This window comes from Dasypus novemcinctus, chromosome 24 (assembly GCF_030445035.2).
Source record: "Dasypus novemcinctus isolate mDasNov1 chromosome 24, mDasNov1.1.hap2, whole genome shotgun sequence".
In the NCBI taxonomy this organism is placed as follows: Eukaryota; Metazoa; Chordata; class Mammalia; order Cingulata; family Dasypodidae; genus Dasypus; species Dasypus novemcinctus.
Genome location: NC_080696.1, coordinates 48027082 through 48039607, shown reverse-complemented (window position 1 = coordinate 48039607; position 12526 = coordinate 48027082). Strand labels below are relative to the sequence as shown.

The window sequence follows — 12526 nt, the reverse complement described above, 5'->3', positions numbered from 1 at the left end:
ATACTAGGTAATATCTAGGAATTACTGTATGTTTTCTTAGCTGATAATATTGTGGTTACAGAGAAAAGGGGAGAAAAGCTCTTATCTCTTAGATATGCATAATGAAGCATTTAAGCATAAAATGATGTCTAAGATTTGCTTTAAAATAATCCAAGATGGAGAGTGGGAAGTATAGCTGAGATAAGATCAACAATATGGCTATAACTATTGAAGCTAAGGGAGAGGTAAGAAGTATTCATTATATTATCCCTTCTACTTTTGTATATGTTTTAAATTTTCCATAACAAAAGATTAAAGTATAAAAAGAAAATAAGCAAACCTGGATTCAAACTCCAGGGTTTATTAGACTGTCTGGGAACAGTCTCTTGAAAAATGTGACCTTCAATTTTCATCTGAAAATGGAAAAGATAATCTCTACCTAATAGAACTGTTAGGAGGATTGGAATGAGATCATGGATTTGCATCTTTTAGAAATCAGCTCTGATAAATGGCAAAACTCTTTACAAATGTTAGGACAGCAGCTCCCTCTCTCCACGAGTCTGCATTGTGGAAGTTGAGATAAGTGATGGGCTAAATCTACCCTAACCCTAAGAATGTTTATTTTGTAGTAATCATTCCCTAATGTGATATTGTTTACTTCATATTGGTTCTGTTCTCCTACAGGGAGAGTATCAGAGATATCTGCAATAAATTGAAGTTCTCTAACTTGAATTTTTATATTTCTTGTTTGCTTTCTCAATTATCCATATTTCCCCTAACTGCACAAAGTAAATTTACAGGAGAGACTGCATCCTTGAGAAAAAACTGAACACAATTAGGGATTAAGGCAATTTAAATAAGACTGGTTAAAACATTCCAGGTGCTTTTAGGGGAATAGATACTTATCTTTCAGCACTAATGCTTCCTCACAAATAAAAAGAAAAGAAGTTCAAGTCTAGTAGGAAAATGTGGCACTATCTGCTTTAGTTTGTAGAACGGATTGGAGAGAGCCAGGGTCTTTCAATAAAGTAAACTGGATTAAGTCATTTCCCTTCCTTTCAATGAGTTCCCTCTGCCTTCAGGAAAAAGTCCAGGCTCCTGAACAAAGGCTCAGGTGGCACTCCAGCCTCATTTCCTCCCTCCTCCTCCTCAGTCTAAGCCCCAACAGTACTTATGGCCCTTTTTACCATAGACCAGGAAGGCTTCATCGTTCACTTCTTCCTCTTACCTTAGTTGTCAAGTTCTGTGGATTCTCCTTTTGAAAGGTCTCTTAAATCTCCATTCCCACTGCTACTGCCCTAGGTCAGGCCTTATTTAACCTTCACCTCACCTACCCACCCAACCCCAAATAGGGCATTTCTTTATTGCCTTTTCTGATTATAAAAGCAATTCATGGTCATTAAAAAAATTAAAAAAGCGATAAGGTATAAAAGTCTCCCTGCGATCCTATAACACAGAAAACTTTCTAGACATTTTTTCTATAAATATATTTATATACTTAAAAAAAAGGAACATACTGTAATCTGCTTTTCACACCTAACCATATGATGTAAACATCTTTCTAAAATAACTCCAACTGCATCCTTTTTAAATGGCTGACAGTATCCATCATATGACTACAACATAATTTAACCACTGTTTTCAGTTTTCAACATTATAAGAACATTACAGTCAACATCTTTGCATATGTTCTCATTATGTCTGGTGACAGACATCTGTTTTTTTACCTGCCATCCTTCTGGTGTCAGTACCCTGATTTTCCCATGGGAAAACCACCACCTCCTCAACCTGTTCCTCTCCCCCAGCCAACTCTTACTCTTCTACATGACTAGGCTGGTGTGTAAAGTTCTATCACTTCTGACACTAACTTCAATGACTTCCAACAGCAACAATACAACTCAATTCTGACTCTAACTGGGAGAAGTAGGAGCCTATGACCACCCCCACCCGAGAGGAAAATTCCACAGCCCCCTAACCGCTTTTATCTCCCTTCTGTAACAAGCTTGCTCGACTGTAAAACCTTATCTCAGAGCCTCCTCCTGTAGAAAGTCTCGTCAGCCCCTGCCAAAAGACCAACCTGACCCAGACCCTTGTAAATAACAAAAACTTGTCTCCCCTGATAGAATTCCCAGCACTTGACTGACCGTAAACACCTGCTTCTGTACGTGCTTGCCTGCTGAACTAATGTCCCCCGCCCCGAATCTAAAAGCCTATATAAGCAAACTGCCCCCTCTCCCCCGTGACCCAGCGCTGCTCTCTCTGTGTAGGACGAAGCAGTCGCTGCGTGGCTAATAAAGCTCTCAATTGGAACTTTATTCAGAGTCTGAGTCTGGCCGATATCGTTGGTCTATAACATAACTACCTGGGGTGAGGCCAGATTCCACGGGTTCAGGGCAATCAGGATTGACCTTCAGTCACAGTGGCAAGTTTGGGGGCCCTGGCCACTTGAGCTTCTGACCAACTGGCTACAAATCTGTGAGCTCCCATCACCCCTCTGGGTTCAAGAATTCGCTGGAATGACTCACAGACCTCACTGAAAGCACTCTACCTCTAGCTCTATTGTAGTAAAAGGCTAAAAATAAGAAGCTGAAAAAGAAGAGCTGCATAGGGCGAGGCCTGGGAGGGTCTCAAACACAAGCTTCCAGGTCCTCTCCTTGTGGAGTCTGAACACATCACCCTCCAGGCACAGTGATGCATCTTCTCAACCAGGGAACTCACCCAGAGTTTACATGGGGTTTCCTTCTGTTGGTGATTTGTGGAATCAACTTCTACAGGGTTGAACACAATCTGCAGCCCCATCCCCACCCTTCCAGAGGTGGCAGAGGACAGGCTCAGAAGAGGAGGCACAAAGCCCAATCCCCTAATCACATGGTTGGTCTTCCAGGTCTAGACAGCCCCACCCTAAGAGTACTGGGGTTGATGGTCCCACCAGTCAACTCACAGCTTATGAACTACCAGGTGTTATGCAGGACCTACCAAGAACAACAAAAGACACTCCTATGGAGGGGAACTCCAAGGTTGTAGAAGTTACCTTCCAGGAACCACAAAGACCAGCCAAACTGGACACATTGATTTTTAAGTTTATTCCTGGGTATTTACTTTTCATCTTGCTCTTGTCATTTCTTCTGCAATTACATTTTTCTAACCATTATTGCCGGCATAGAGCTATTGCTTTTGGCCTATCTTGTACCTGCTCATTCACTGAATTCTTAATATATATAATTATTTTAAAGTTAATTCTCTTGAATTTTCACAGTAGATAATCATATCCTAGGTAGACAATCAATCATATCTATGTAGTAGTTAAGAGTAAAAGCTCTGGGGTCAAGTACACCTGGATCCAAATCCTGCAAGATCTGTAAGCATTTTACCTCTGTTCCCTCATGTATAAACGGGGTATGACAATAAAGCCTACATCATAGAGTTGTTGTAAAAATCCTATTATTAATGATTATAATTTAGTGGTGAAAAGCACTAAACGTAATATTAGTTCAATAAATGTTTGCTATCTGCCGCTACCAAAAATGTGACTTTCTTTTCACATGTATACCTACTATTTCTTTTCTCTTGTTGCATTACACTGATGCCATGATTTTTTAGCAATTACCTTGCGTCTTTCTCCAAACACATAGAAGCCACCAGACTCCCAATTAAACGCCAAGCCCTCCATCTGCATAATGGATCTCATCCAATTTCACCTTCTCATGAAAGTTAGGCTTATTGCTTTTCCTCTTCATTTCCTGTATCTTCTCAGCCTGTCCCTCTTTACTGGCTCTTTGCCATCAGCATTTAAACCTGCTACCATCTCTTGCTAGCTTAAAAAAATATAAATAAAACTTCACCTTATTCCCCAATCGCTCTCCAGGCTTTTTTCTCTTTCCTTTCACAGCCAAACTTCTTTGAGCTGCCTACACTGTCTCTACTTTCTCACATCCCACTCCCTCCTCATCCCAATGCTATAACATTGAGCCTTTTGAAGCTGCTGCTATTATAGATTCCACCCCCCCAATTTCACCAAATCTGCTCAATGAGGTCCTCAGTGACCTCTATATTATTTGTCCAAGGGACACATTGTAATTTTTAACTTGCCTTATTTGACATCTCAGCAGCGTCCAACAAAGTGGATCTCTTCTTTTGCCTTTCATTACCACACTCTTTTGGTTTTCCTCCTACTTCTTCAGCCATTTCTTCTTGGTGTAGTCTAAGTGAATGGTGCTTCCAGGAAACGGCAACAAGGCCCATTCTATCTCTCTGGATAGATTTCTTCCAACATTGATCTTTAAATTCCAGTTGTACTGGGCTGCTTTAGTCTCCAATAATGTACCTTCGAACATGTATGAAATACATGTTCCACCCTCCTCCACACAACTAACTCATATTCCTCTCCACAGACAGTTTATCAAGTAGACACTCTAAACCTTCAAACTAGGTTGGATTCACTTTAATATGATTCCCTTGTTAAAACTCTCATCACACTTAATAATTGCTTGTTTGATGGTTATTTTCCTCACTATTCTATGATCTCTACGAGGGCAGGAAACTATTTCCCTGGTACCTACACAGTGCCTTGTCTAGTACATAGTAGATGCTCAGTAGATATTTTTTGAATCACTGTAAATGAATGGCTGCAAAGTGAAGAACAGACTGGAAGAGTAGTAAGGCCAAGCAAGAAGAGCAAAAAACCCTTCATCTTTCTGATCTTACACACACATACACACACATCTCTTGCTTAAAACTTTTCAACACCTCTCCACTGTCCCCAAGATAAAGTCCAAACTCCTTAAAAATTATAAGGAGACGCAAGGAAAGTCTTTCAGGAGGGGCATCTGCTTCTCTCTCAACCGTCATCTAACTGGACACTTCCACCTCTCAGAATGTTGCCAGAGAAATACAGCGGGTAAGCCGCCCGCTGTGCTCAATGATCAATCCTGATTTCAAAAAGAGAAAGAGTCTTTATTGCAGTTGTGCAAGGTAAGAGAACAGGAGACAAACAAAATCTCAGATCTATTCTCTCTGAATTGGAGAAACTTTGGGTTTTTATGAAATTCAAACAAAGGGAGGTGGAGATAAGTGACTAATTTGCTCAGTTGAAAGAGTGTACTCAGGACCCAGAGGCTGCTCTAGTGGACCCACAAAGCTGGCTGGGGTAAGCACTGAGTTACAGGTTACTAACTGGACTGTAAATTGCTTAATTAACATCCAGCTAGGGTAATGCATAAATTCATAAATAGTTAAATCCACATGATATAAGTAAGGAGGCTACATTAATGGTCTTAAATAGCTTAATTAATATATGCTAACAAGTAAGGAGACTAAGTGTTAATCAAAGCGAAACATTAAGGGCTGTTAAGAATTGACAAAATCCAGCTGGGGCCTGTATGGTACGATAAGGGGATACAAGGGGGCCAGTAACAAGTTAACCCGTGACTGTCCAGTTACAAGGTAAAAATTATGCAGTTACAAAACACAGTATCACTATCAAAGAAACAAGTTTCAGTGCGTTATAACAGGTATAGATATTTGCCTCTGGCTACTTTAAAAGGTTAACATACATAAAGACTATAATTACAGCTCAATGAGCATTTCAATAAGTGAGTCATTCTACATTATACTAAAAGAAAACATCTATATAATAATTCAGTAACTACATTTATTTGTTAATTCTTAATACTTGGTTTCAAGAATCTGGGGGGTGGTTTGGATGTGGCTCAAGCGGTTGAGCACCTGCTTCTCACATGGGAGGTCCTGGGTTTGTTCCCCGTGCTGCCTAAAAACAAAGGCAAACAGCAAGCAAACCAACCAAGGAACCAACGGAAGGCAGCCTATGGGGCTCGGTGGTTGAGCACTGGCTTCCCCTATAAAAGGTTCAATCCCTGGCCCCCTGTACCTCGGGAAAAAAAAAAGAATATGGGGGGTTCTAGCCAGCCTGAAATCCTTGTAGATTCCCAAGAAGCCTGTACATTCCCCATCCCCCAACCCCCTCTGTCAAAGGCTTTGCAAACGCTACTCTTCCACCTCATCTTCCAACTAACACCAAAGCAGTCTTATGTCTCACTCTGGAAGTCAACTTCTCTTCTTGCCCATCTTCACCAAACCTCACCTCCAGAAACCTGGGTTAAATGCCTTCCCTGTGCATTCACAGTCCTCTCCATGTCCAAAAGCATAGCTTGCATCGCACGGAATTCCTGTTTATGGGTCTGTTTCTTCCCGAAAATTGTGGATTTCCCTGAGGACAAGATGTCTCATTCACTTTTTAACCTTGGAGATTAGCCCGAGGCCTGGCACACAATAAATGCTCAACAATGGACCTCCCTGTAGTAATGGTAACAAAAGCTCCTACAAGGATGTTAAGTATAAATTTACTTTGTATTAACCTCTAAAACAGGGACTATCGTTATCCCATTTTGCAGGTAAGAAAACTGACGCACAAAGAAGTTTATCCTCTCTGGCCCCCAAAAGAGCCGCAAACACACACATTCTCCGCACAGTTTTGAGTTAAATTCCCTGACTACCAAATAAGAAGAGATTTTTAAGAAAAGAAACCTTCAGATCATGCTAAACAATGGCCCCAAAATAGACTAAACAGCCAAAAACGCACTCTCTCCATATATCTGAGCGGGGTCAAAGGGCACATAGGGGCAACGCCTCGCGCGCGCCTGAGCGGAGAAAGGTGCCGCCCCAGCCTCTTCCCCGGGGGTCCCCCGCCGCCCAGCCCCTCGCCCGCCCGCTGCGACGCGTCCACGCCAGGACCCGCGCGCGGGAGCCGCGACTGCCCGCTCGGTCCCAGCTCACCTGCGGTCTCGCCGCCTAGTCGTGCCCCCGCCGCCGGCCCGCAGCGCCTCCCCCGGGCTGCCAGGAGCCGGCAGCCCGCAGGAGAGCCCGTTGCCTTGACGACCAGGGCTGCCGAACTCCTGCGGCGCTCGCGCTACGGCGGCTCGGTTGGGACCAGGAGAGTTCGCGTCCCCTTCAACAGCCCGGGAGCAGAGGAATAAGGAGATCGAAGATGGGTTCCTGAGCGATGAGGGATCCTCGATGGGTTTGGTGGCCTGGAGTTTGGCCCTGGGCGGGGTGGGGGAAGAGGACAGGAATGCTGGGAGAAAGAGGAGCAGCGAGGCCAAGAGGAGGACTTGTACCTCGGATACAGCCAGTGCCTCAGTTTATCCCTCTGTAACCTGAGAGTGGGACCGTTTGAGGGAGGGATGGTGCCGCAGGTAGAAGCTTGGGAACCTTTAAAGATGGGAAAACTGATGTGGGGGGAAAGACAGCATCCTTTGGAAACTATGAAGGGGTGATGCAGCAGAGTGAGTAAACTCGGTTCGTTGGGGTCAAGGTGAGTAGTTCTCCAGATTTAATTTCAGTATGGAAAATAATTTACTTTAACTTGTGACCAGCAATTACACTTCTTGAAATAATCCTTTAGATAACGTGGAACATGAGCACAAAAAAATCTTCATTGATGCTTCACTTGCTTGTGAAAGCAAAAAAGTTGGGGCCAGTCTAAATGTGGGTGTGTACTGCAATGGCCTCCTAACTAGTCCCTCCTTTGTTTTTACTCTTATTCCCACCACTATCCCACCTCTGCCCCAGCCTAGTCTCCTTCACCCAGCAGCCAGACTGAAAAGTAAACCCAGTCATGCCCTTCCCCTGCTTACAACTTTTCATCAGCTTTTCCTCCACACTTAGAATAAAATCCAGAGTTGTTACCATGGTCAACGAGCCAGTACTTGAACTGCTCCCTGGACACCTGTCCAACCTCATCTCTCACGATTTTCTCTCTTGTCCAGGTTCCAGTCAAACTGGCCTTGTGGTGTTTGTTTTGTTTTTATTTTAAGTCAAGCTTCCTTTGCCATGTCAGCACCACTCTTCCTCCATCTAGCAGTACTGATAAATATTAATTGAATTAATTAATAAGTCAAAGTGAAAAAAGCAAAATGCATCACTATGTGGTTAGAATGTTATCACATGTAAGAAGAGAGTGATAGATAATACATACATATGTACAAAGGAATTCTGGAAGAAGATGTGAGGGAAGGAGGGGGCTAAGATGGGAAGGTCATTTGATTTTCATGGTATGCTGTTTTATGCAGCAATTGTTTTAACCAAGTACATGTATTATCTTTTCAAACAATACATGAAAAAAAACAAGCAAACTTAGTTCTGACAACTGACATATAAACATGGGAGAGGCTGCCTTGGATGGCAGTGAGCTCCCCACCATAAAAGAGATGCTACAGAGAGGTTCCTGCATGAGGTGGGAAATTGAAGTAGGTTATCTCAAAGATCTGCCCTTCCCCCTTTGCCACCTAAAGTAGACACACCTAACTACTGTGGGCCAGAAACATTGGGAGATGCGTGAGGTCCCGTATTTAGGAGGACTCTCATGCTTCTTACAGGTGAGAAAATAAAAACTGAAGGCAGCTAGATCCAATGTTCCTAACTGAACATAAACAACCCTCACAGAATATAGAGATCAGACAGAGACAAGGCTACTCTTGATCCACAAAAATGACTCACCATCCTCCTGTTCTGACTAACTAGTGGATCCTGATTCTTTTCCAATGACAATTCTAGCCCTGCTTTAATCCTCCCACCTCCTGGATAAAAATTAATGTACCCAATTACCAAATTGTCCCTACTTCTTGACAGTGTCCAGTCCAAAACTGTTCCCTGCTTCCTTAAGCTCTCCTTAAGAATTACCCAGCAAAAAACCAAATCCTTCTTACCGGCAGCTCATGTTTTTTCAGGTGTGCTTTCTCCTTTGCTGAACAAGCTAAATAAACTTAATTCTTTTGTACTACAGTTGGTTCGTGGTGGAATTTGATCAATGGGTTTTATTACCGTCCTAGTTTTCATCAGTCCAATCCCGTAATACCCAGACATTGTTGCAGAATTTGAGAGAGGTTCAATTATTTGCGTATAGAAAGGCCAGGACTCAGGAATGATTTTGAGAAGGAAAAATGGTTTATTGATGGCTGGCCGGACTTGGGAGCTTCCAGTTGCAAACCCGAGCCCCAAACAAGATTTTGAGTTTCTTTTATACAGAGAAGAAAGGTTAAATGGTCCTTTTATTTCAGTTCTCAATAGGCTTCCACATCTTAGGTAAGCTTTTAGCATGGACTTCATACATTCTAGATAAGCTTTTAGCTTATCTTGGTTTGCATTTTCCCTGAATATTCAAAGTCTATAGAGTTTGCATTGATAAACTGTTTCCTGGGACTGGAGTCCTTGCCATGATCACCAAGGGCAGGACTGCAGCCTCTTACCATCCCACACCCACAAGTCACATACAGCTTAGGTTATCTCTTTTTTTTTTTTTTTTTCATAAATGCTCATAGCAGCTTTATTTATTTTTTTTTAATTTTTATTTATTTTTTATTCATTTTTTTAAAATATTACATTAAAAAAATATGAGGTCCCCATTCACCCCCACCGCCCCCACCCCACCACTCCCCCCACAGCAACACTCACCCCATCATCATGACACATCCATTGCATTTGGTGAGTACATCTCTGGGCATCACTGCACCTCATGGTCAATGGTCCACATCATAGCCCATACTCTCCCACGTTCCATCCAGTGGGCCATGGGAGGATCTACAATGTCCGGTAATTGTCGCTGCAGCACCACTCAGGACAACTCCAAGTCCCGAAAATGCCTCCACATCTCATCTCTTCCTCCCATTCCCCGCACCCAGCAGCCACCATGGCCACTTTTTCCACACCAATGCCACCTTTTCTCGATAACTAACCACAATAGTTCATGAATAGAATATCAGTAAGTCCACTCTAATCCTTACTGTATTCCTCCTTCCTGCGGACCTTGGCTTGGTTGTGTCCATTCCACATCTATGTCAAGAGGGGGCTTAGATTCCACATGGATACTGGATGCAATCCTCCTGCTTGCACTCTTGGCTCCATGATGTGGTGGTTGACATTCTTCAACTCCATGTGAGCTGAGTGGGGTAAGTCCAATAAACCAGAGTGTAGGAGCTGAAGTCTGTTGAGGCTCAGGGCCTGGCTATCATATTGTCAGTCCAGAGATTCAGATCCCCTAGATATATCTTAAACCCCAGCACCAACTACAATTCCAGTAAAGTAACAGGAAAGCCTTGTGAAAAGAGATCACATCTGAGTCTAGCTCCATCACGCAGAAACACCAACTCCAAAGAAGGGCCAACTGACATGGCAATGAACTCCATCTGCCATGACCATAAAACCTGTGGGTCTCTTTAACCCTCAGAAGAACCAATACCTGGGGTTGTATCTACTTTATCTGTCTCTGAGAATCTGCTTAGGTGTGCATAAGGGCAATCCTTTTGACAACCTCCAGACTCTTTTTTAGAGACTCATAGCCATATAAACTCATTTGTCCTTTCCATTTCCCCCTTAATTTAGGTCAAAAAGCATTTTTAACTCCTGTCATTATATGTAGACAGGGATATTCTGCTGGTCTGTGTTGAACCTTTCATTCAAGGTCATTTTCTAGTTACGCCATCAGCTGGTACTTGGTAGTGATGCCTCGGCACCAGGGAGGCTCATCCCTGGGTGTCATGTCCCATGCTAGGGGGAAGGCAGTGCATTTACATGCTGAGTTTGGCTTTGAGACTGGCCACATTTGAGTAACATGGAGGCTGTCAGGAGGGAACTCTTAGGCACAGTGCTGCTCTAGGCCTTGTTCTTATTTCAGGTGTATAGGCTCACAAGCATAGTCATTAGTATCAGTGGCTCACTGTTGGACCCTCATTCCTTCCTGGTCCTTGCCATTGCACCCGGGGTACTGCTGCTGCTCCCCTAGGGACCACGACAGAGCCCCCCTAGCCAGGAACCCAGCACCCCCCCAGCTGTTGTTTTTAATTGTTTCCACTATAAGTATATCCAAACATTTCCATGCACCCCGGACACATGCCCTGTATAACTCCCTGTCAACCATATGTCCCCTGTCAATAACATCCCATACCAATATTCCTCTGCTGCCATTGTTGAAGCACTCTGTGATCCAAAACTTCCTGAAAAGTGAAACCCAATATAATGCCAAGTTCCCTTAATAGTAAAAATGGAATATAGTGATGAGTTTAAAGGTTAGATATAGAATGCATATTGATTTGGAAAAATTCTACATCCTATCTTTTCTTTTTTCCTAATTATTAAGCTTCTCTTCACAAGAGCTATAGATCACAGTAATTCATATATACAATATACAGTACTCCCACATATCCAATATAAAACCTTTTCCCTTCCACAGCAATAATCTTTTAACATATTCATACCATATTTACTGAAACTGATGTACAGATATTGAGACATCTCTTAAGAGACGAAGAGCTTCCCACCCATAGCCCACATCAACATGAAGAAGCAAGGATTTTAAGGATATCTGGAAAATTCAGTGGACCTAAAGAAATCTGACTTGGGCAGGTGGGAGTGGGGAGAAGGCTGCTTGGGAGGGAGTGGGGAGGGAAGTGGCAGGGCTGATTTAGGAATTTAGGAAGCTTGACTAATTCTCCTTCCTCTGCCACCAGTCCTTTCTGTGGCCTTAGGCAAACCACTTTCCTTTGACTCTTTTTTCATTTCTGTAAAAAAGGAGACTTAGAATATACTTTTGGGCTTCTTCCAGCCTCAATATTCTAGGATTTCAAATCTCTATAGTTCCTTATATTTCCAAGTCAGTGTTTTCTTACATTAACCATTGTACAACATTATCATCCTTGTTGCCCTAATTGCCTATCACCTGTACTATTATATATTGAAGTATTTTTCAAAATTTTTTCTTTAAATGTACTCTTTTTGCTCAAATTTATAGAGGAAAATTCACATCAACCTTGAAAGTCAGCATTGCTTGCTAGAAATGGAAAAATTATTGCGAAAAAAAAACTTTAAAACAAAACAATGTTATCAAATTCTAGAATAAGGTTGCATGTTGAGAAATTTGGAAGATTGAAACCTTCGCTGTTAAAAGGGAGAGAAAGAAATTTTAGGAAAGTTATCTGTATACTTGCCTTAAACTGAAACTTTCTCATTGGTTTGAAACGGGATTTTCTCACTCTGCGTTTCAATGTTAATGCCCTGTTCATGAACCCCTAGAACCTTTCATTTACCCCAAGTGGCACACATCCCAAATTTTAGGAAACAAAATGCTCATATCTCCCTGGTTAACTGTTTCCTCCTTCAGTTTTAAGATTAAATCTAAATTAATCAGAAAAGCATGGCGGAGTATCCCCCCCCCCGCCATAATTACTTTCCGCTTTCTTAGTAGGCGCTAAATAAACATTTATTGAAAGAATACTTCTTCATACTACTTGTTCAAAGACCTCATCACATGTCATTGGCCATATGTTCAGTCAGTCTCCCCTTAACTAGGCCATAAATTCTATGACGGTAGATACTAGGTGTCTCTTATGCCCCTCCATACCCCCAAATTATAGCACAAAATCGGTACCCGGTAAACATAAATGAGGCCGAGGAACGCAGGTCTCACAGCTCACGCAAACCCTAATTGGCTCAGCCTCGCCTTCCGCCCCAGAAGCAAACGGGCTTAGCCCCGCCTTCC

At 42.5% G+C, this 12526-nt stretch overlaps 1 protein-coding gene across 7 annotated transcripts in view; it reads right to left on the bottom strand.

Annotated features, from left to right (window-relative positions):
- PKIG (cAMP-dependent protein kinase inhibitor gamma) overlaps nt 1-12469 on the bottom strand; it is a 120346-nt gene extending 107877 nt beyond the window's left edge. Inside the window, exons 1-2 of one of the 7 annotated variants that reach the window (XM_071211727.1) lie at nt 6772-6850; nt 6080-6205 (exon numbers count right to left, since the gene is read on the bottom strand). The gene's annotated coding sequence lies outside the window, so the exon portion shown is untranslated. Of the gene's footprint in view, nt 1-6079; nt 6206-6771; nt 11829-12415 lie in introns of those variants that run through there. The other 6 variants (XM_071211731.1, XM_071211732.1, XM_071211728.1 and 3 more) reach the window with 6 other exon arrangements.
- Between the last annotated feature and the right edge of the window lie 57 nt (nt 12470-12526).